This window comes from Castor canadensis, chromosome 5 (genome assembly GCF_047511655.1).
Source record: "Castor canadensis chromosome 5, mCasCan1.hap1v2, whole genome shotgun sequence".
In the NCBI taxonomy this organism is placed as follows: Eukaryota; Metazoa; Chordata; class Mammalia; order Rodentia; family Castoridae; genus Castor; species Castor canadensis.
Window position 1 is genome coordinate 123659438 of NC_133390.1, and position 23641 is coordinate 123683078.

General features: G+C 39.2%; 1 protein-coding gene and 1 pseudogene across 10 annotated transcripts in view; one reads left to right on the top strand and one right to left on the bottom strand.

The window, feature by feature from the left end:
• The window catches only part of Rbms3 (RNA binding motif single stranded interacting protein 3), a 1393896-nt gene that overhangs the window by 245081 nt on the left and 1125174 nt on the right, over positions 1-23641 (top strand). For 2 of the 10 annotated variants that reach the window (XM_074074025.1, XM_074074026.1), the window contains exons 2-4: positions 1433-1745; positions 4636-4736; positions 5098-5163. The exons of 7 other annotated variants lie outside the window; for them this stretch is intronic. The gene's annotated coding sequence lies outside the window, so the exon portion shown is untranslated. The remainder of the gene's footprint in view (positions 1-1432; positions 1746-4635; positions 4737-5097; positions 5164-23641) is intronic. One more of the 10 variants, XM_074074027.1, reaches the window with a different exon arrangement.
• LOC109680083 (sialidase-1 pseudogene) lies at positions 504-22891 on the bottom strand (annotated as a pseudogene).

Here is a 23641-nt window from a genome sequence, read left to right on the forward strand (position 1 = left end):
CTTGTGCCTGACTTCCTTTGTTCAGTATAATAAATTATGGAATTCATTCATTTTTGTGAACATAGGTTGTTCTTTATTTCTCTATAGTAGTCCATCATATGACTATATCCACAATTCATTTATCTGTTCTTTTGTGTTTTTTCTTTTTTCTTTAAATGCGATTTATTCCCCTTTTTAAAAATTTTTAAGTTACAAATATTTTGATTCATAAATACTGTTTTGAGGTATGCCTAGTTATACTCTGCTCTTCAGGAACTTTCACCTTTCAAAGCTGGTCTCTCTTTCCAACCCCTACACAGAAGCTCAGCCTTCCCAGTTCCCTGAGTTCACATTTATTCAATTCTACAGGCCCATCTTGCCCTGCCTGGGAAAGGTGCAGCCACTGCTTTGGGAGGGCAGAAGGGCACAGGCCTTAGCCAGCATGTGGTAAGGAGGTGCTTCCACAATGCTGAATGGGAGAAGAAACTGGGCTTTCAGTTCTAAAGGAGTGACTGATTTCTCTCTCAAAGAGAAGGTGGAACTGTCTCTTTGGCATTCCCAGCAGACCCTCTATAGAACTGTAGTCCTGAAGGCAGAATCCCAGACCTTCTGCCCACGGGGTGGGAGACAGCTTGATGTGTCTCATGGACACTGATTTTGGTCGTGGAGATGCTGTCTGAGAGGTGATTTAGGCCTTTCTCATATATGGGATGCCTGCTTCTCTCTGCCCACGTTGTTTTCTAGGGCTGACTGGGTCCTGACCTCAGCTGACGGTCTCTTTCTGCCACGAGGTATCATTGCTGAGGCTCCAGCACAGGGTCAGGCTCACTCAGGCTCTACCTGGGCTGGATTGGAGAAGAAGACAGGGGCAGGGCTGGTGGCTATAGTTCCTGCAGCTACCATAAGGGCCACAAGCTCAAGGTTGAAGGTGACAACGTCTCTCAGCCTCAGCGTGTCACCAGCATGATAGCTGCTGTACAGTGGCAGCAGTACATGTTCTAGTTCTGGGCATTGATGATGACTGAGCTACATGGAAGCTCACAGGGCTTGCATTCATCAAGGTTGAAATAATTTTCTTTCTTTGGCCAACTACATGGGTCATGCTGATCCCAGTCTTACAGTGCCAGGATGCATCTTGATCAGTGGAGGGGCAGAAGACCCTATCATGCTGTAATGTTCCATGGGTTCTGCTGGGTCCAGGGGCAAACATCTCAGGGAGAGATTCCGGGGTGGGCTCTAGGAAATGCCATCATCCTTGTTCCATACCAACATTGTGGAGACCACCTGGCAGTGGACCTTGTGAGCACAGAGGGTGTAGAGAAGGAACACCATTCCTGTCTCAATGTCACTTACCACCATCCCCAGGTTCAGCCCAGCCAGGGCTTCCCCATCATCTACAGTGAATGTAGCAGAGGACCATGTGCTAACCTACCTGTTTTGTTCACCTCTGCAGGGCAATGAACTGGTCCCTCATCAGATTCAGACATTTTTCTGACTTCAGCCAATGCTAGGAGTGTGCCAGGAGGAGTGGCTGTGATGAGGCAAGGTGGAAGGTGCCCACTGAGCCTATCACCCCTGCTCACCCACAGCAATTGCTCCTTGGTCACCAACAGCTGCACCAGACTGAAGTCATTCTTGGCTATAGCCTCCAATTCTTCCAGAGATAACAGCAACTGGAAGATCTCAACAACCAACCACCTAAACCTACAGCATTCCAAGAAGCCCAGCGTTGTGGTTTCCAGGGTCTTCCTAGAGCACAATGCCAGGTCCCTCTCCAAATATCTCTCCTCAAAATTAAGAGAGAGGCTATATGGCTACATATTTTTTCTTTCCCTCCCTTCCTCCCTCCTTCCCTCCCTTTTTCTACTCTTCCTCCTCCTCCCTCCTCCTCCCACCTTCTCCTCCTTCCTCCTCCTCTCTTCTCCTTCCTCCTCCTTCCTCCTCCTTCTCCTCTTCCTCCCTCATTCTCCTCCTTCCTCCTTTCCCTCCTCCTCATTCCCTTTTCCTCTTCCTCCCTCCTCCTTCCTCCTTCTCCTCTTCTTTCTTCCTCCCTCCTCCTCCTCCTCCTTCCTCCTCTTCCTTCCTCCTTTTTTCTTCCTTCTTCATTCTGGCAGCACTGGGCTTTGAACTCAAGGCCTTGAGCTTGCTTTTCAGGCCTCTATCATTCGAGCCACACTCCCAGGCCTTGGTTCTTTGTTACTGAACACTTTTTCTTTACTTCGGTGCTATCACAAATAAAATTGCCATGGACATTCTTATACATGTCTTAGAGGTCATATGTGCTTACTTTTTAGGTAGCAGTAAGATTACTGGAACACAGGATTATGTTCACCTTTGTTTGATATGGCTGAACAGAATTTAAGGGTGATCGAGCCAATTTATGATTCTAGCAGTATGAAAGGAACAGTGGCTTCACAACCTGACCATTTGACAACACCATGAAGACACTTTCTATGTGTTTTTCTAGGATCTTCATTATCATTTTACTTTTCCACTTTGATATATGGTCTGTCCTGAAAAATTTATAGGAGGCGTTTAGGGATGGAGGTTTATTTTCTTCCCAGGTGAATGTCAACTGCTCAGCACACTTTATTGTTGAGGAAGGCATGCTATGGGAGCTTTGTTGGAAGTCATGTCTATTAATCAATTTCCTGCCTTCCCATTCTGTGGGCTGATTACACTCCACTGTCCTTTTCCTCACACCATATCACCTTACTAAATGTGGCATTGTAGTTCTGATAATAAGTCTTACAATTTATTTGATAATTTAAGTTCTCCAACCATTCTGAGTCCTTTTGCCTTTTGATATTTATTTTTTGTGAAAGTCTATCAAAGACAAACTCTTCAGTTGTTGTCTGTTATTAAATGGATTTCATTTTCAAGATATCTTCACTTGGTATAGAATTTTGGATTGACATGTCTTTTAGTGCTTTAAACATGTTGCATCATTATTTGATCACATCATTATTGTGTTACTATCATTGTTTCACTGGAGAAACTTTCTTCTAGCCTTATTGCTGATACTTTGACAGTAATGCATCTTGTATTCTTTGACTACTTTTTTGGTAGTGTGGGGAAGGCTTCTCCAGGGCTATAAATACCTCCCTCCACATAAGGAGAATTTACTCTGTAAGCCCATTATTTAAAAAAAGAAGAGGCAAAAGGGCATAGAGGTCAAGTGTGGAGACTCTGGCATTTGGCTTCTTGAGTGTAGACCTTGGCTCCACAAGTGTGGGCTCTGAGACAAGTAACTCATCATCTCATGCTTGGTTTCCTCATCTCTAAAATAGGCAGAACAATATTCCTGTCCTCCTGGAGGTTGTTGAGAGGATTAACTTCTCTGACTACTTTTAAGAACACATTTTCTTTTGTTTCATTAGTTTCTCCATGATGTATCAAGTATATTTTTCTTTGTATTAATTGACCTTCAGCCAGTAGAGCTACTTTTATTGGTGACTAATGCCTTCATTCATACTGGAAAATTATCTCTAAAAATTGCTTGTGTGTCATTTTTCTCCTGCCCAACAGTTTTAGACTACTAGGAGTTTAATTGCACAAGTGTTGTATATTTCCATTCATACCTTTTACTTGCTCTTGGCTTTCTCTCTCTCTTTTCCTTCCACCCTCCCATTGCTTTCCTTCAGACTGTCTCCCTTTCACATTCATGTCCCATTATTATTATTAGAGATAGTAATAAATTGTATTAAATGAATTGGTCTTTGAAAAGGGCCTATAGAGGTGCCTAGTGTATAATAAACATTTAATAATGATTATTAATATTATGTAGAAGCAGTTGATTCTGGAGTTATTTCTACCACAGATTTGCACAGTGCTTCATAGATCTGTAACTTCTGCACTAGAAAATAAGTTCCATGAGTTCAAGGACTTTATCCCTCAGTAGGAAGTAAGGTACTTCCTACCAGCTAAGGTTGCAGACTATTAAACTTCAAATCATAAAAGTAGAAAAGCTTGGCTCTCTTTTTCACCTATTCTTGTCAGTTCTGGTCAATAATGTCCATCATATATTTTACTCATGTTTATTTGCCCAATTATTTTCCATTTTTTCTTTCTTTCTTTTGCCCAATTATTTTTGCAAACAAAGTCCTTTTTAAGAGCTAAAGTCCTAAGTAACTTTAAACATAATGGTTACCAAATTATCTCTTAAATTGGAGATCTTCAGGAACACGATTAAATGTTAGAAATGGCACATATAATTTGGATGAGGCTGTAGAAGCTTCTTTTCTACTTTGATGAAAAATTTATGCTTTTATACTGTCACAAAACAACTTGTACTGTGACTCGTGTTTCACAATTTATGTATTTGACATCATGTACTTTTGATAGTTCTTTCCTATTTTTGATAGGTATTTTCTGTTTTCAGAAGTAAGGAAGGCACACATTTATGTACTTGTATTTACTTTGTTCTACTTGTGGTAGTATCTTACTCTTTATAACATAAAATGTATCTTTCTGTCAATCAGATTTCCTAAGCACTTACTGAATCTCTGAGCACACCACTATGTTAGGGTCTGATAGGTAGAAAAAGAATATACAGAAAGAAAAAGAGGACCACCCTGTAAATTGTTGCAAATTAATTGACACATGCAAAACCACTTTGAAAATAACTCCTTATTGTCTGGTTTATTTGTTTCCTAGGGCAATTGTAACAAATTCCACACACTGGATGGCTTCAAACGGCAGAAATTTATTCTCCCTCAGTTCTGGAGGCCAGAGGTCCATAATCAAGGTGTCAGTGGGTAGGTTTCCCTGGAGTTTCTGAGGGATTCCAGTCCATGCTCAATGTCCTGGCTTCTGCTGGTGGCTGACATCCCTGGTATCCCTTGGCTCATAGATACACCACTCCAATCTGTGCCTCTGTCTTCACATCACCTGTCCCTGTGTTTCTCCACTTATATTTGAACTTATAAGGACACTTGTCATTGGATCTAGGGAATCTCATCTCAAGACCATTAATTGCATCTGTGGAGACCTTTTTTCCATACAAGGTCATATTCACAGCTTCTAGCTGGACATATATTTTTTGGGGAACCACCATTCAACCTACTACATTGGTATGTTCTTTACTGTTTTTCCTTGAATACTATCTTTTTTTTTCAGGTTTACAGAACTTTCCTTTGAGGACAATGAACATGCTTTATATCTCTTGGGCTCCCCAGATCCAAGGCAAGTGCTATGGCCAAATATTCCCTTTTAATAAAGATGTTCTGAAGGAATGGATGGCATACATACAAATGTACAGTAATAAAAACAATCACATGGCATGTAATAACACAGTGGAATCCAGTGATGAGACTGGCAGACAGAAGGATACAGCATGGTGTGAGAGTGGCAAGTGCTATGGTGTGGCTGAATACATACAGAAATCATCTGATTCTGAGGTGGGAGAGTTGGAACTGCTTCATAGGAAACAGACCTAGAAAATGAGTTTTGAAGGACTAAATAGGGAGCTACCTATAAAGACAATAAGAATGTTCCAGACATAGTACAATACATGCAGAGCTCTCCATTGTGAGGCGTCCTGGCACTAGCAGGAAGGATTTGGCATAGCTTGGGGATTTGGTGCATGGGAAGGAGATATGATTGGGGATTGGTATGTGGAGGGAAAACTGCTAGTGATAACACTGAGTTTGCATGAGGCCAGATCATGAAGAGTCTCTTATGCTCTACTGCCTTAGTCCATTTGAGTTAATATAATAAAAATACCACAGGCTGGGTAGCTTCTAAACAGCAGAAATTTATTTCTCACACTTCTGGAGTCTGAGAAGTCTGAGATCAAGGGGCTAGTGAGGCTCATTGTGTTTGGTGAGGGCCCATTTTTTTTTCTGGTGCATAGATGGAAACTTCTCTTTGTTTTCTCCTACAATGAAAGAGGTGAGTGAGACTTCTGGGATCTCTTTTGTAATGACATTGTCTTAATCTTGTCAAGTGGCTATAACAAAATACCAGAGATGGTGTGGCTTAAATTGTTGATGTGGTACTTAAGATATCATTAACAAAAATCCCATCAGGAGTAGAAAAAGAGATTGGATGTTAGTAAGACAGGAGGTAGGTTATTGGAGAAATGCAGGTGAAAAATAATGTAATATGAATGCCTCAAGTAAGGTGATCTGGACAGAGGTTGACGTTATATTCAAAAGTTTTGACAATGATATAAGACTTTTGGAATGTGGTGACTGATGAAAGTTAAACCATATGGAAAAAAGAGGAATCAAGTATGATTTTCAAATGTCTAGAATAATGGTGTCATTCATGGTAACTGAGGACAGAAAACATGTTAACTTTCGGTGCCTCATTTTCTTTATCCAGCAAATGACAATTCTTGTGTTTCCCATATTTCATCATTGTTATTATGACCAAATAAGGTAAAATTAGACCCTTCCCTCTCATATTCAAGGTATATCAGAACCTTGACATGTCATCAAGTGACCTTCCCACCTTTGCTCCTGGCACACATGTGCTCCCTATCTCCCTCCACATGTACTCCTTATAGAGTGAGTTCAGTGGGCCTTGGTTAAGATCTTGGCACAATGTCAGTCATCTCATTTGAAAATGAATATGACTATGTTACTTTCATAGGATTGATGACTACAAGAAAGGAATAACTCATATAGAACTTGTCTAGGATTCAATTGTATATTTACTATTATTTTCCAACATAAACTCTGAAGACAGGTACACCTTGATCTTGGAAATATTTTTTTCCTGTTCTTCAAGTTTAAAAATCATTTAAGATGCTAATGAAATTTGGTCTCTGCATTAGGGCTCTGTTTCTCCAGACCACCTTGTTTATACTACTCTATCCCACTCCTGTCTTTCTGAATTTCCATAATATTTAGAGTCTGTGTCACAACATTTAGTGCTGGATTATTGTACTATTTCTATCCTTTCTCTATCACTCTAAATTGTTCAAGTGGATGTGTCTAGCACACTATAAAGTACTGATAAAACACACCAAATGGGAAACCTTGATAACACAGCTCTTTTACCTTTATGATAGTCAACACTTCTTTCTTAACAGCAGGAATTTTGTTAATGTTCCTAATTCCAGTCCTCTCTGTATTTCAAAATCATTTTTCATATTTTAAAGGAAGAGAGATGAGGAAAATAGAGGAGAAATATAGAACTTTTCAGCTTTAGTTTCAAAACTGAGTGTAGGTTTTGGAACCTTTTGATCTTGGGTTTATTTTCTTTCATTCTCTGTTAACTCAAAAACTGCAATGATAATTGCATTGTTCCCTAAATGTCCTAGTTTTAAAAAAAAGCCCAAGATTATGTCATCCAACTATTAAGAAGAAGTTGGAGGAAAGAGCCCATAAAATGTCCTTGCTTTCTTAATAAGAATGCAGATCACCTCACAGTTGAAGGAAAATCAGCCACAGGCAACAGAGGCCTTGGCCAGACCTCAGTAATGTTAGCAAAATGCTTGGAACAACATAGAGCATTAGTGCTGAGGGTTGCTTAAGATGGAAATATAGTTATGTGGCAGCTTTTTAATTTCATTTTTAAATTCTGATTTCAGGAAACTAAAAATATGATTTGGGGAGGAGATTAAGAGGATCCACATTCATATAAACTCTGGTGCTTTTAATAAAGTCTAAATTTGACTTAACCTCTTCAAACTCAGTTTTTTTCTCTGTTTAATGGGAATGAAAATACCTGCTCCCAGAGAAAAGAGAAGATATCTTTCCATGTAGGTATTTGGAGAATAATAATAACAAATAGCAATTTGTCTGTTAGCCCTTTGAGCAACTGTAAACTACTTATTGATATTTCATGTTTTTACCAAAATATATAATTAAAAAGAGCTTTTAAGCATGACTATTATGCCCAAGGATTTATTTAACTCATTAATGGCAGGATTTTAAAGCTGGTTCAAAGAAAATTTGAAAAATTGAAAGAAAGTCTGCTAGAGAAAATGGCTAAGTTTACATACAAAAGCTGTGTGCTTCCTAAGGACAATAAAAACTGTAACTTTGGGGCTACCATTTTTACTGTTTAGATATCATTTGCATTTCTATCAGATAAAATCTAAAATTAATGTGTTATTTCAAAATTTGTAAGTCCTAATTGGTGATAAGTTGATAAAGCAAGGTCCATTCTCCTAAAAAATTGAATAATCCATAGAAAAACCTGTGAGATAATATTACCACGACAGTGACTACCACCATGCAGTCATTATTTTATCTTGCTCCCAAGTTTTGAATATATATTTTATTTTATTTTATTTTTTGTTTTTTAATTTTATTATTCATATGTGCATACAAGGCTTGGGTCATTTATCCCCTCTGCCCCCCCTTATTTTAATATTGCCTTTTTGTTTTCATAATTTCTTAGCCTGGGTGATACCTTCAATTCTTCTCTTTTTCCCCTTTCTTCTTTTTGTCTGTATTGTTCTACTTCTCCATAACATTCTCCATTAGCCATTTATTTCCCAATTCTATTCCCCAGTCTTTTTTGCTTCCTCTTCAAGCCATTATTCAAGTGTCCCTTAGCTCTCATGCCAAAAACTGTCTTAAATTGACTATGCACTCTATTGGTTTCTTAGTATTAAAGATAGGTAAGATTTACTATTCTTCTCCCAGTATCTCTATGCAAAATAAGGAAAGAAAGTCTCAAGCAGAATTCTTCCATGCATTTGAAATATAAAGCAAATAGGTGAACATCTACAACTGCACTGCAGTCCTGACTCAGTCCTGTTGTGTACTCTAAAATCACCTTTCATGGAAATTTCACTTAAAGAAACGTGCCTGGGTCTGTGTCATAAATTTTCTAACCAACTTTTTTTGTAGTGTCAAGATCAAGAGTCTTCTAAACCAGCATCTCAGAACAATTTAGGAATCAAATTTAGGGAGTCATCATGATGGGTATGTTAGATTTTTGTTTTCTGTTCATATGAGAGCATATGCTTATTAACAAGCCACCAATTTTACCAATGAAAATCAATTCGTAATATCCATTATTCTGATGGACAAACCTCCGGTGTTAATCTGAGATAGCTGGCTGAAACATTTTAGATGTCATCTCTAATATGTGGTCCTCTGAATAAAAGTCAAATGACTACCCCTAGAATTTATCCCCCCGTTAGGGAAATTGTCCTCCCCTAGAGGACAATTGTAAAATCTAGGCTGAAAATCATTTAAAACACAATACAATCTACACACAAACTGGACTTAGCTTGTGAAGTTTTAAGGGACATATCACAACCTGCTTCTCTCTATGGAAGGCAGAAATGACATGGTCATCTGTCTCTAAGCTCTGGTAGCTGGGACAGTGAGTAGCAAAACCTTTTTGGAAATATAGATTCCTTGGCCATGGGGAATTGAGCAAGCAAGGCACTGGAGAGTCTGGACCTCTCTCCAGAGGGATGGGGTATCTCCAAGGATGAGGCCTCATTGCCTAACAGTTGGTATGGCTGCAGTAACTAGGAGAATGTAAAGAAGTAAAGTGAAGGAGCCTGATTTATAATGAAACACATCTTTTTACATTGGTAATTTCTTTTGGGCCCTAGTGTCTGTCAGAACTTCTGGGAAAAACAAAGACCAAAAGTATCTCTGGTTAAAATTCATTTGAATTTGTGTCAGGTTTTAGATTATAAAATTTTAGCCTCTTTACAAGGTGGTTAAATCCCTAGTTGATTTGAAGTGAATTTAGTTTCTCCAAAGATGAGCAAGATGAGAAAAAAAAATGACCCATTTTTTTTCTCTTCAGAGTTCAAGTTCTTTCTATATTTTTCTCTTTCCCTGCTGCCATAGGAAGTTTTCTCTGAAGGCAGCAGTGCAAAGAGATGCTCTTGCTGCTTGGGGAGTAGAAAGATTCATGGCTTCTTCCAACACAAAAGACCCTGGGTTGTTTTAGGCAAAGACATCAGTGTGAAGTGATTGCTTGTGCAGTACATATCGTGTGCCATGGTTGGAGCTTTTTCCTATTTATAACAATATTGCTTTCAGAGGTGCCACTTTCTGTTCCCTCTGTTAGATGAACTCAGAAATATGTCCACCTCGCAAGACACTTGCAATCACTCCTAGCTATCTGAATTGCTTGCAGCTGAGTGGTAGAAGATAGAATGGCAGTTGACTTTCATTCTTCACTCTACAAGTGGAGGGGATACAGTAGTTGTTGAAACTCCCCAAATTTATAGTTATGAAGTTTCTTAATCCATGCAACACCATGACCCACATGCAAGGAGTTACCTCCTAGAACTGAGAACACCATTTAGTGTTTAAAGAACTGTTCTAGTCTTAGAGTCATTTTTTGTTATGTGACTGGGAGAGGGCGTAGTATCTGTTTTTTGTGTTTACCTTAGCTCAGGTTTCATCTTACTTTTTTCCAATTCTTAATATCTTATTCTAATTTCCTATTTTTATTTTTAATTTAGTATTTGCACACTTAAATATGCAAATTATTTTTTGTTTGCTTTTTGAGACAGAGTCCTGCTATATTGTCCAGGCTGACCTATAACTTGCAATCCTCCTCCCTCAGCCTCCTGAGTGTTGGTGTGGTGTGGTGTACGCCACCACACGTACAGCCCTACAAGTGACTTTAATACAAACATCGTGAGGCCCCTTGGATACCCCCTCTTGTCTTATAAACTTAAGATATTATTGTCAGACTTAACTGATTTCATTTCTTTTCTTTTTTATCATGAATATTATGTTTTTTAGAACTGGAGATGTGGCTCAAGTGGTAGAGCACCTGCTTTACAATTGCTTAGCATTAAGTTAAACCCCAGTACACCAAAAAAAAAAAATCCATGAATATTATGCTTTTTATTCCCATGCATATTTTTATATCTATAAATCTATACTTAATGCTTTGATATGCATGTTTTAAAATTTTATATCTACTGTGCAGCTTTATTTTATACAAATTTTCATAACTACTTATCCATTTTCTTATGGTGTTTCCAGTTCTCCAGCCATTACAAACAATGCTGCAAAGAACATTCTTATACATGTTTCCATGGGCAAGGGTTCGCTAAGGGCTGGCTAAAATGAAATTGCCATTTTTTGTATGATTATCTTCAACTTTATTAGATATTGCCAAATTGTACTCCAAAGAGAAATGTTAGAATTCTTTATACATTCTGGCTACTAAAATATTGTCAGTTATATGCACAGAAAATATATTCTCCAGTCTATGGCTTGTATTTTCCCTTTGTTCATAGTGGAGTTTTCCCATATAATTTTAATTTGAATGTATTTAAAAGTATCAAGATTTTCATTATTTTCTATGCATTTTGTGTCTTCTGAAAATACTTTCATTTTACGTGGTTCTTTATCATTTGGATCTTTGTGTGAGCACACTTTATGGATTGCTGTATGCTAGGTGAGTACTACATGTTTTTATCATTTACTTATTATTTTTAATAAAATGTTTCACAGATTTGCCATGTTAATCTACTCTGTGTCAGTCCAATTTTAGTATATGTGCTGCTGAAGCAGGCACATACGTGGCTTAATCCACAATAATCTAGAAGCAAAATTTAGCACCTCTTTACCGAATCTTCCCACACAGTGCCTTAGGGACTAAGGTAGGTTTTATGGAAGATTTTGCAGTTGTGATGAAGAAGGAGTTCACATCTCCTACCACACTTTAGATAAGTCACTCCTGTTAGCTGCTTGTGTTCTCCCCTTGGTTAAATCCTGACCTAACCAGCCCTTTCTCTACCAGAATCAGTCCTGCTTTATTCTCCTGTTGAGGAACAAAAGTGACTCCTCCCTTTGCTTCATGAGAAACTTCTCCATATATTTTGTTATAAAGCATGAGAAACAGCAAACTTATAAATGAACAAGTAACAAACAAATAAAAACTCAAATCAAAGTGGGTATCTCACTAAAAGCAGTTCTCATAATAATTCATTTTTTACTCACATTACATTTATTAAGGATCAACTAAATGTCAGATATTGTCAGAGTCACTGAGCAAACCAACGGTGTCCCAGGTGGGAAAGATAAAGAACGGGGATCTGGGCAAGCTTCTCTGAAGGGGCGACATGTAAAATGAGATGGGATGAGCTAGCAAGGAGTCATTTCAAAGTGAGGGGACATTTTTTTCTTTTTGGTGTTACTGGGGTTTGAATGCAGGGCCTTGCGCTTGCTATAGAGGTTCTCTACCACTCTTTTTGCTTTTCAGTTATTTTTCAAGTAGAGTCTCACTTTTGCCTGAGCTGTCCTGGACCACGATCCTCCTACCCTACCTACACCTTTAGTTGGGATAACCATGGTGCACCACCATGCCCAGCTTGTTAAGATAGGGCCTTTAAGCCATGATCCTCCCAATCTCCACTTCCTGAGATTGCCCAGTGCTGAGGTGACACATTTAACAGGAGGTTAACTGACAATGGAAAAACAAAATGTAGTGAAAAATGGGTTGGCAGGTAAGAAGAACTAAAAGGATGGCAATTATGGCTAAAAGGAAATAAAGAAGTAGGTAAGCAACATGGGGTGTAGGGTGACAGCAGAGGGATAAGATTATTTAGTGCCTTTTAAGGCTTCCTAAGGTGAGGCTGATGATTTGATTTGTGCTTTTAAAATATAACATGGCTGAAAATGGCAGATAGATTGTGGCACATGAGGTAGAAGAAAAGTAATTAGGAAGCTAATGCTGATATCCAGATGAAATGTTATGATGGTTGATATTAGTTTGTGATGGTAGAGATTTTATATACTTTATGGAATGTATCTAGGAATAATAGATGACCAAAGTTTTGGAAGAGCTATATTAAGGGCATAAAGAAGAAATAGAATCAAAGATGGTACTCAGTATTGTGACATGACAGTGTTGGACCATACACTAATATGATGAAGACCTCCCAGAAGAGGATTGAGGGTAGGAAGTATGTCTTAGCTCTTCCAGATGCTTATAAGGTGTACAAATAGAGATGCTGAGCCTTCAGTTGTGCCCAGAGCTCACAAAAGAGGTAATGTGAGGAATATTGTCAAGTAGGAAAGGATACTTTTTCCATTTCATGATAAAGAGATATGTAGATAATTCTTTATCTGTAGGAAAGGGATGGAATGAAGGAAGACCTTGTTTTAGTTCCAGCCTAAAATCTAGATTTCAGTGGCTATCATCTGTGGTCTTGGACTTCATGCCTGAACAGAAATCTTGAATAAACTATCTCTCAGTAAACTCAGGGAAAGTCAAGGATGGCAATCATCTCTTCAGTCAATTTGCAAATCTCATTGCTTGTTTCTTGGAATTTTCTGAATTAAGGATTAGAAAGTACTGCAAAAATATACTGTAAAAGTAATGAGATTGATCATGCACTTCGAAGGAAAAATTGGATTTTGCAATGAGTGGTCTATTGGAGATTTGTATTACAAAATTTGTTTCTTGATGGGCAGCAAAAGCAATGGCCCTGTTTTGAGCAAGATCAACAGATCTGGAACTTTTATCTGGATTTACTGATTATTTCTGTGTAATTAGTAAGGAATTTTGCCCTTCACAGTATGATGCTTACTTTTTCTTATTGCAAATAAAGAGATGAATATTTGAGATTCTTTCTTTTTATTAATTAATTAATTAATTAATTCCAGGTTTATCGAGTTATATTGAGGTTCTTTGACTGAACTTTCTGGTGGCTATGGACAGATGTATTGGCAGCTGATACATTATGCTCATTCTTAATGTGTGATCCACTTGCATTTACTTTCAGCTATAATTTTTCAGACAAAATTCCTGACTCAGTTATCTGGTCTTACTGATGACATGAACTTTCTTTTTTTGAGATAGTTTCTCACTATGTAGTCCAGCCTTGAGCTCTTCTTTTTCTTTTTTGGTAGTACTGGAGTTTAAACTCAGGGCCTAACATGTATTAGGCAGGTGCGCTACCACTTGAGCCACTCCACCAGCCCTCATGACAAGTATTGGTCTGAAAATACTGAGTGCTTATTTGAACCATTTGCTGTGGCACCTGTGAAAATTACCAGAAAACTAGGTCATCACTCCTGAATCCAAAAAGCTTATGGTCTTAAAATTGGGTTAATAATTGCCTGCATATACTGAAGGTAGAATAGAAAACGGTTATAGTAGATTTTTTTCAAAAAAAATGGTATGTCACTTCAGATAACAACAACCACATGACATAGATTTACCAATTTTCCCTAATGAAGTGAACGAAAACTACTAATAACTTAGCAAATAAACAATCAGCAATAAAACAAAACAAGGAAAGGGAAATAACTAAATGCCCTAAAATTTCCCCATTGGCAGCCAAGAAAGGAATCAAAACATTGTAGCATGGGATGACATGTCTCTCAGTCAAAGCTACAAAATTTTTTTAATTTTTATTTTATTTATATGTGCATACAATATTTGGGTCATTTCTCCCCTCATCCCCCTTCCCCCTCCCATCCTCCCACCCCTGCCTCCTCCCTCTCCCCCCATACCCCCTCGCTACCTGGAAGAAACTATTTTGCCCTTATCTCTAATTTTGTTGTAGAGAGAGTATAAGCAATAATAGGAAGGACCAAGGGTTTTTGCTGGTTGAGATAAGGATAGCTATACAGGGCATTGACTCGCATTGATTTCCTGTGCATCTGTGTTACCTTCTAGGTTAATTCTTCTTGACCTAACCTTGTCTCTAGTCCCTGGTCCCCTTTTTCTATTGACCTCAGTTGCTTTAAAGTATCTGCTTTAGTTTCTCTACATTGAGGGCAACAAATGCTATCTAGTTTTTTAGGTGTCTTACCTATCCTCATACCTTCCTTGTGTGCTCTCGCTTTATCATGTGATCAAAGTCCAATCCCCTTGTGTCAAAGCTAAAAATTTAAGAGCTGATATTGGTATTTTTTGGTGAGGCTGTGATATACATGGTTTAAACCACCATATTTTATATACCACAAATTTGTTTCCTATTCACTTCACCATCCTAAATGGTTATTCTTGTGAGCTAGCTTCCAGATTCATTTCATTTCTGAATCTTTCCTCCTTTTGGCTATCAGAATCCTCTTCATTAAGTAGAAGAGAGCAGAAAATCATAAATGAGAAGTTTTTGTGCAATAGGCTTGGAAGTGGCAAGTATCACCTTGCCAGAGGACCTCAGTGATATGGCCACCCTTAGCTGCCAGGGAAGCTAGGAGATGTAGTCTGTATATTTGTCCAGCAGGAAAAAGAAAGTGTTTGGTAAATATAGCTGTCTCTGCCACAGAAAGTGTATGGATTCCCTAAAATTTCCATTAATGAAACATCTAAATTGAGTAGAACAACTGAGGATGGCCTTCTCTGAAAAGGAAAGGCTCTTCGGTTCCATGGTAAATTGAATACAATCAGGATATCTCCTAGGGGACTAGACACATCATTACATAGACAACATGAACTCTGACTTAAAACAGACCTCTCAAAATCAAGAGACATTGAAAAACCCAGTCCTCCTAATAAGGACTGATCATAGCCTCAGTGAAACAGCCTCCTTCCTCCTACTCCAGCTCCTCGAAGCTTCCTGGGTTCATTGAAACAGAAACAAAAGCATGAACAATTGGCTTGGACTCAGACTATTAGGCTTTATTAGTCATTTAGAGGAGGTACTAACAGGTCTCAATAGAAAGGAACTTAAAGGGAAGTCATTCACTCTAGTGGAGTCATTCACTCTCTAGTAGATCAAATATACATTCTGGGCAAGTGTTTCATGATAACCCTGAGATGAACAAGAAAACCATACAGTAGCTATAAAATACACTACAGAGTGGGAATAAAAATACAAAGAGAAAGAGACAAATGACCCAATCTAAAAGAAAACTGTAACTCTGAGAATAAGAGAAAATTCCATGAATATGCTTTGCTGTAGAAGTATATAATAGGATTGAGAATTTAGTTAAACAAGAAAGAATTAAAAATGAAATCATAAGATAATAGGGTGTGGATAATAGGGCAAGGGGTCCTAAGCAAAGGCAATCCCACTGTCAGTCCCAAAAGCACAGAGCAGGGTAAAAGAAGATGAAGAGCAGATCTAATGGGCCAGAAAGACAGTAATCATCACACCAATCTATGCGATGGAAGGAAATGACTACAGAGAACATGAGCTACCTAAAACCCAAGGACAGGAATAAAGCTTGGATGCTGGGGTTGGGAGGCCCACAGAACTCCCATCACTTCTTTCCTCTGCTGCTGTGTTCTAAAACTCCCACTCTCTTTATTTGCAGATTCTTCGCTGATTCTTGTTCATGTGGAAGCATATGTTTATAGATAACAGTTGCAACAACAAATAGACACATGAGCTGACTCTCAATGACAACTCCAAATTCTCAGGAGAAAAATCTAGTCAACCCAGCTTTTGTTACATCCAATCACCTTGGTCCAATTAACCGTAGAAAGGGAATAAATTTACAAGGTATTAGTAGTTAACAGTTATTGAATATGAACAGGCTGTCTGACACAGGACCAAGTGAATTTATACAACTTTCCCATGGGAATGATAGTGCTAATATCATTCTTTTACGTGGATGATTAAACAGAAGCTCAGAGATGATAGCTTACTTGCCCACTGTCACGTAAGTTTTGGTGTTTCAGAACAGGCTTCCAATTCAGGCAACTAGCTCCAAACTCTTTTCTCAGCTTTCATGCTATATATCAACATTAACAGGTGCTGGTTACCAAAGAACAGAGGATGATGGTGGACTGTAGAGATCCCTAAAAGATGACCAACAGAGTCCTAAAATGGATTCAGGATAAATTTGTAAAGTGTAAATTTTGGGTCATTGGATTTTCTACCCAGTTCCTTTCCTGAGAATTTGGTCCAATTCACATCTCATGGGAAGCAGATGAAAGAGTTTTCCTCACATTATTGCCAATATTGAGTACTTGAATTTTATTTCATCTTTGCCAACCAAATAAGGAGAATTTATTTTGAGCGGGAGATTCACAGGAGGTGGCATGAATGCTTTTCAGGGGGCAGAAAGGCCTGGAAGAGCACAGGTTGTTTGTAGAAGGAAGGGCAGCCTGGGCTGTATTGAGAATGATTCTAGTGAGCTGCGGAAAGCAAGTGAAATATAGTGGTCTCCTTTTCAGAAGTTTAGAGATTAGAGGTGATGATCTATAAGAAAGTGCCTCCATGTAATCTTTTTGTGAGATACTGCCTGTGATAAATACGTACTTGCTTCTACACACACATTGATAAATATACTTTCTTTTCTTTACAACCACCCTTTCAGTCTTCTCCCCTATTCAATCATTTTCAAGCTAGAAACGATTTTGTTTAAAAATGCTGATGGGGTTCATATATAATTGCTTGTATTAGGGTAAAATAAAATCACTAGTGGGATAACAGGTGTGAGGGTTTCAGCTTTAAAATGTATCCACCAGTGACATTTGCATTCTGTGAGAAGCTTGTACTGATAGAACATTCATACTCATAGGAGAGGTTTAAATTACAAATTTTGAAAAGCTTGAAATCAGTAGATAATATTTTTGGGAAAAGGGTGTTGCTGAGACAATATCAGTGTGAAAGGTAAATGGGAGGAATATTCTCATTTGTCAGATGTGATCTCTGTCCTGGAGCTGAAATCTACCTGTGAAGGCTGGGACTGGCAGTGAATTCTGCTCCTCTCTGACTCTGGACTACAGACTCCAGAGTGCATTATAGTCTTCTGCAAGCAAATTGCTTGGTCAGCCCCCAAAGCTTTTGACTCAAGAGGGTTGGGGTCAAGTCCAAGAATTTGCATTTCTAAAAAATTCCCAGATGCTGCCTGTTTCAGGGATTATAATTTGAGAACCATTGCTCTAAGAAAACTCTATTGCTTGTCAAAGCAGGTGGCAAAGAAAAACTAAATTATAACTGAAGATTCTGCCTGATGAAGTTAGACCTGATTAACGTTTTTCCCATAGCTTTGAAAGATTTACTTGCTGGAAAGGCATGATGGACGGAAGAACAAGAGGTAGGTGCAGATATTTCCCTCACCCTCCTAGGGGAAAAACCCTGGTTCCCAACTCCTTCCTTTTCTGAGCTGCCAGTTTGGAAGGGGAACAATGCATATCTACCAGGCTGCTGCAGCCACTGCTGAAAGCAGTTTTCCCTGGTGGCTTCCAAGCCCGCTGGCTGCTCACCCTCTATGATGTTGTCAGCACTCTGCTCCGTCACACCTGGCTGAAAGAATCAGATAAACTCCATGGGAAGAGGCCTGAGGAATGAGGCATGAGCGCAGTCTTGACAGGTGAACCAAAGACCCTATTGTTTTCTGGACTGTGCCTGGCTGCCAGATTGTGGATTTCTGTCACACAGTTGGCTGCAATACTTTTCTGCTCCTCTATTTTCCTGAAAAAGAAACCATTAATGATTTTCAGAGAGGCTCCAGAGCACATGAGGTTTTAATGTGAGGCCAAGATCAGGTTAAGATGGGGTAGCCATCTTCCGACATTGACCAAAAGCCTCTTGTAAGAGTAGAACATACTAGTTACAGCAGCCACACATAAAGGGGCAGTGCATACACAGGTGCACAGCTTGGTGGCAGGTGGTCTTGGTTGGGATCTTCTAGTAGAATTCCTGGGTGGGGCGGGCTGAATGTGTCCCTGAGAATGCTGTCCCTGGGTAGTAACTTTGTGCTCAGCCCCTGTAGGCAGGTGAGTTTGTTATTCTGTCTTATGTTCTCCTACTTGGGCTACCAGTGAGGTTTATACCCATCATGACTGCTGCCCTATACCTCTGGTGGAGCTCACAGTAATATCTATTTTTGTCCTTTTTTATTGTGCTGGGAGTACATTGCAGCATTTACAAAAGTTCTTACAATATATCAAATATATCATACTTGAATTCACCTCCATTATCATTCTCCTTTATCTTCCCCATCTCCATTCCTGGAATAGTTTCAACAGGTCTCATTTTTCCACTTACATATGTATACACAGTGTTTTCACTATAGTCAGACATTTAAGAAAAATGTTCTTTGCATCCCGAAGATTTTGAGTCAGTCCTGGTCATTTTGGATCAGCCACCGTGGCAATGGGCTAACCTTAGTATGTGGTTTTCTCTTTCACCTTATGAGTAGTAGTGTGTGTTTGGGGTGTAGGGGGTAGATATCCTCTCTAGATAGAATTTATTCACAATCAAAATTTTGGTAAAAAGAATGTGCGTGTGTCCACATATGTCATTGTGGCAGGTCTCAAGAATGATCTTAGGAATTTTCTCCATAGGGAGAAGGGCTAAGAGGGAAAAATATACATTCTTTCTGTGTTGCAAGACTGTGAAATGACCCCAGGGACTCAGTTTGAGTTACCTGAATAAACAGCTGGAACCAGGGTCCATTATATCTCAGCAGGTGGGGCCCACCCCAAGCTCAGCTTCCCACAGGACTTATGGCTTCCTCTCCATCTCTCAGGAGAAGTGACCTTCCATGGATTCAAGGCCTTGGGTGCTGGACATAGGTACTCTGAGATACCTGCTGTAATTATTTGGCACCAAACCCACACTGACTGATACCACAATGGTCCAATTGTCCCCCCGCCCCATGGGCAGAATTGCTCCAGGGCTTCCTCTATAACCAGGCTTCTCAATATTGACATTTTGGGCCAGATAATTATTTGTTAAAGAGGACTCTCCTGTACACTGTAGAGTATTTAGCAGTGTCCTGGCCTCAACCCAGAAGATGTCAGCAACATTTTGTCCCTTGCCCCAAATGTGGCAAACAATAGTATCTTTAGCTGTCACTACATGTTCCCTGCAGGTTACAATGCCCCTGCTTTGCAAACCATTAATCTCTGAGAGTGAGCTGTAGGTTGGAATCCTTCACTAGATCAAAACTCCACCACTGCTCAGCTTGTCTTGGATGCAGCACTCTTACCCACAGGATGATGCGGGGAAGTATCCAAGAAATGGGAAAGTGAGAGTAGAAGCAAAGAAAAACTAGTACAGATTACTGGTGTGGATAAATGAGGCTTGGTGCCTCTGGGGACCTTCTGAGAAAAAGATAGGATGCACCTTACAAATATTACTCCAAAGAATGGATACTTGGGCATTTATCCATCCATCCACTGGTAGTCTGTCACTGAAGATGTCAGTTCCCCTGTACTTCCTGGTTGCATCAGCTTGCTACCTAGGAAGCTGAGGAAGTCAGGTGTGCTGAGAAGATCAATAAGTTGGGATCGCAACAGTGTCCTATATTTTGTTTTCGTGCATTCTCTTTCCTCAATTAAAGCCTGTTTCTCAACCCATAGTAAGTGAGAGTGAGGAATCTGTCCCAAACTCTGGTGTATGACAACAAGGACCCATAAAGGGACCCAGTGCTTTCTGATACTTCCAGAATGTCTAAAGATTTGCTTTGTAAATGGCCCTGAAAGTGGTAAAATGATCTGTTTTTCCCCTTTCCTGTTTGTCTCTTAAGGGGTTTGTGATTTGTCAGGGAGATGCATGGTTTACAGAATATGTGAAATGTTCCTTATGCAGGCAGCATGCCTACTAGGTACTCTGACTTCTAGCAAGTCTGATGGAAGGGCAATTAGAGTATTGCCATCTTCTATGAATAAGGAAATCAAGATTCAGTGTGGAAGGTTTATAGAAATTTTAATGATCTTAACTGGGTTTTGCAAGAGTCCACAATAGCCCAGGATTATTGCTCTTGCCTATGGATAGACAAGTTTGAATACCAACCTGTGGGGTTTGGACTAGACATGACTAGCCATAGGAACCTTCCTACATTTGCCTAGTAAGGAAATGACATGATAAAAATGGTGATAGAGGACCTATTCTCCCTGCTGTTGGAAGACAATTATTATTATTCTAGTGGTTGTCTGGCTACAGAAAGGGTTGGAGTAAGGAGAGTCTGGGATGGGGGAGACTAGCCAAGAAGCTGTTGTAATAATAGGAGAATAAAATGATGAAGATTGTAGAGTCAAATTTGAATCCAGATAAGAATTTCATTCTAGCAGCTCTTTCTAGATCTAAAAATAGCAAGGCAATACCAGTCTGTCCTGATATTAGTGTAGAAAATAGTTTCTGAGAAGTCTGTGTAAAACATGGAATTATCTAATGTTGCAGCTGGAAGGACCTAAGGCAGTTAGACTCCAGCAGTGGCTGACTTGTGTTTCTACAGAGGCCAGACAAGGAAAGTTACTGTGTAAAATACATATTGTTTTAATTTATATTCTTACAATGTGAGGATGTGGAGTGTTTGGTTCTGTGCAGTGGTATGAACCAGCTCATGAAAGTCAACTGTTAAATTCTTGGAAAAGTGTTAACTTGGTTGGCAACACAGTGGTAATTTAAAATTAAACACGATAAGAGTATTTATACCATTGAAATTGGCAAATGGTATGAATCAGAGCTCCCTATTTCTCACAAGCTAGTTGTTAAACATTTACCAGCAGAATATTGCTGGTGCTATCACAAATGAGAGTAAATGTGCCCAAGCTAAAAGTAGACAGAGGCTACTCAACTTCACCCTCAATGACCTGATGGGAGCATGAGTTCACTGTTTTCAGATATTCTAATGTTTTGAAAGTCAAATACCTTAATTTGTATGTATGATATAATGTAGGCCTAAGTGGAAGCATGGTAAATTAGAAGAAAGGTAGGGAGGACCAAAAGCCATGGGACCAATGAAATAGCTACAACAGTTAAGCAGTGTGTCATTAAAGCATATATCCATTCTCTGACTGTGGCTCTTAGAGAAGTGAACAAATCATCCTCACAAATGTGATTTTTAAAAAGAATTCACAGCAGTCTTCAGCCTAAGAAAAATTAACTGGAAAGACTTTTTGTGATACAGAAGTTTGACTTTCTTTATGTAAAGAACAGTACAACCAAGTATTAAATTAAACTTTAATTAAAGTTTTGTGTTCTATAACCTTGTCCTGACTTGATCTTAAAATAACTTTTATGACTGTCTGACTTACACTTACCTTAGAAACAGAAATTAGCCCAAGTGAATGTAGAAAAATCTCTTTACATTTAAAAATACTGTGGACTTGCTTGACTGGTGACTTGGCTAGCTCTTCCATTTCTCTTGGAAATGTTTGCTAATTCATAAACCACTGCTCATGCCACTTTAGTTGCTCTTTGTATACAAGTTCTATTCTTGCCCAAACCAGCCTAATATAAAAGGTCATCAGAAAGAAAGTTATTTTATTGACTAGACACAGTGATCACAGCCATGGCACTTACAGATCAGATGAAGTCAGACCTTAAAAGAAGGTTATGTGGCTTCTCCACTGGTCTTCTCTCCTCTGACCATGCCAGACTATTCTTAGACATGTGGCAAATTGAAGTTCGAGGAGTAATCTTCAACCAATGACTAGTGATCACAAGTGGCATGTGATAGCTAACCATGTCCCAACTGAGAGCTGATCTACCAGCCAGAACTCTGAGTGAGGGATTTAGACAACTGAGTGTCCCACTTCCTCCTTCTCTGGAGACCCACATGAAAGTTGGCACAAGATAGGAATAAATTGAGACTTGGGTTATATGTTACTACAGCATAACCTATGCTGCCCCTAGTGATGCCTGGCTGGCCTGTGACTCTCAGTGGAAGGAAATGTCTTCAAAGAGGGCTGTGTTGGTTTCTAAGTCTGGTGCTTAGGGTGTGAGAGCTCAGCATTGCCTTCCATTTGCTGAAGATTTATGGCTGCTGGTGGTGGCCACTTTTTAGTTGCCATCCACACAAACACTACAACCACACTTTCCTCTTTCAGCTTTCTCAGATTGACATTTAAGCTAGAATTGAGGGGTGAGGAGAAGTCATAGTTTTTTTGAGGGGACAGGGTGGATGTCAGGGTTTTAAAGTTAGAACAGCTAGTGCACAGGCCAAGAGGTGAGCAAGAGCTTGCAATGTACCTCTACAAAGGGTAAGGAGTTTACTGAAATGGGTGGTGTGGGTGTTCCTCCCAGGATCCACTTCCAGGACAGTGGATCACTGCTCCCACCATTGGGAGACACCAAGAACAGCAGATATAACCCCTTCTCCATTCTCCAGGAGGGGCAACCCACATCTGATGACTGGCTTGGGGAACAAAATGCTGTCCTGTTGCTTCTAGGCAGGAGAATCCCATTGTATAGTATGTCCCTGAACCTTTCCCCAGCCCGAATCAGGTGAAAGCTGGATACTCTCTGGGACCCTGTCCTTGCTCAGCCCCTTTCTCTTTTCTATCCAGCTTTCCTCAACAAGTCATACACATGCAGGCCTCTGTCTCCAGTTTTGCTTCTAGGGAATTAAATGGAAGACATGTCCTATGATAGGAAAGAGTGCTATGGAAAAATATGTTGGGAGCTACTGGGTGCTACTAACTCTTCTTAACAAAGAAATTTGTTTAACCTTGAATAATGTAGTTAACTTTGACAAGTTAAGGAGCTTAGATGTGGTGTTGGTGATCTCAGCCTCAGAGCCTTGTTTTGCAGTTACAGATTTAGTAATTTTATGCAAGGTACCTAACTATCTTGAGCTTCCCTTTCCTTCAGTAAAAGGGGACTGTATCTGTCACTGGTGAAAGGATCAATATGTAACATGATATAGTTACCTTGTAAAATAATCTAGCAGGTATTTTAATAGAATTAAATAATGTGAACTCATGAACTGCTGATTCTAGGTTTCTACCCAAGACAAATGATAACATATGCCCATACCAACACATACACAAGTGTCCACACTGGCATTATTCATAGTACCACAAAATTGGAGCCCACTCAAGTGTTCACCTACCATGATATAACCATGTAATA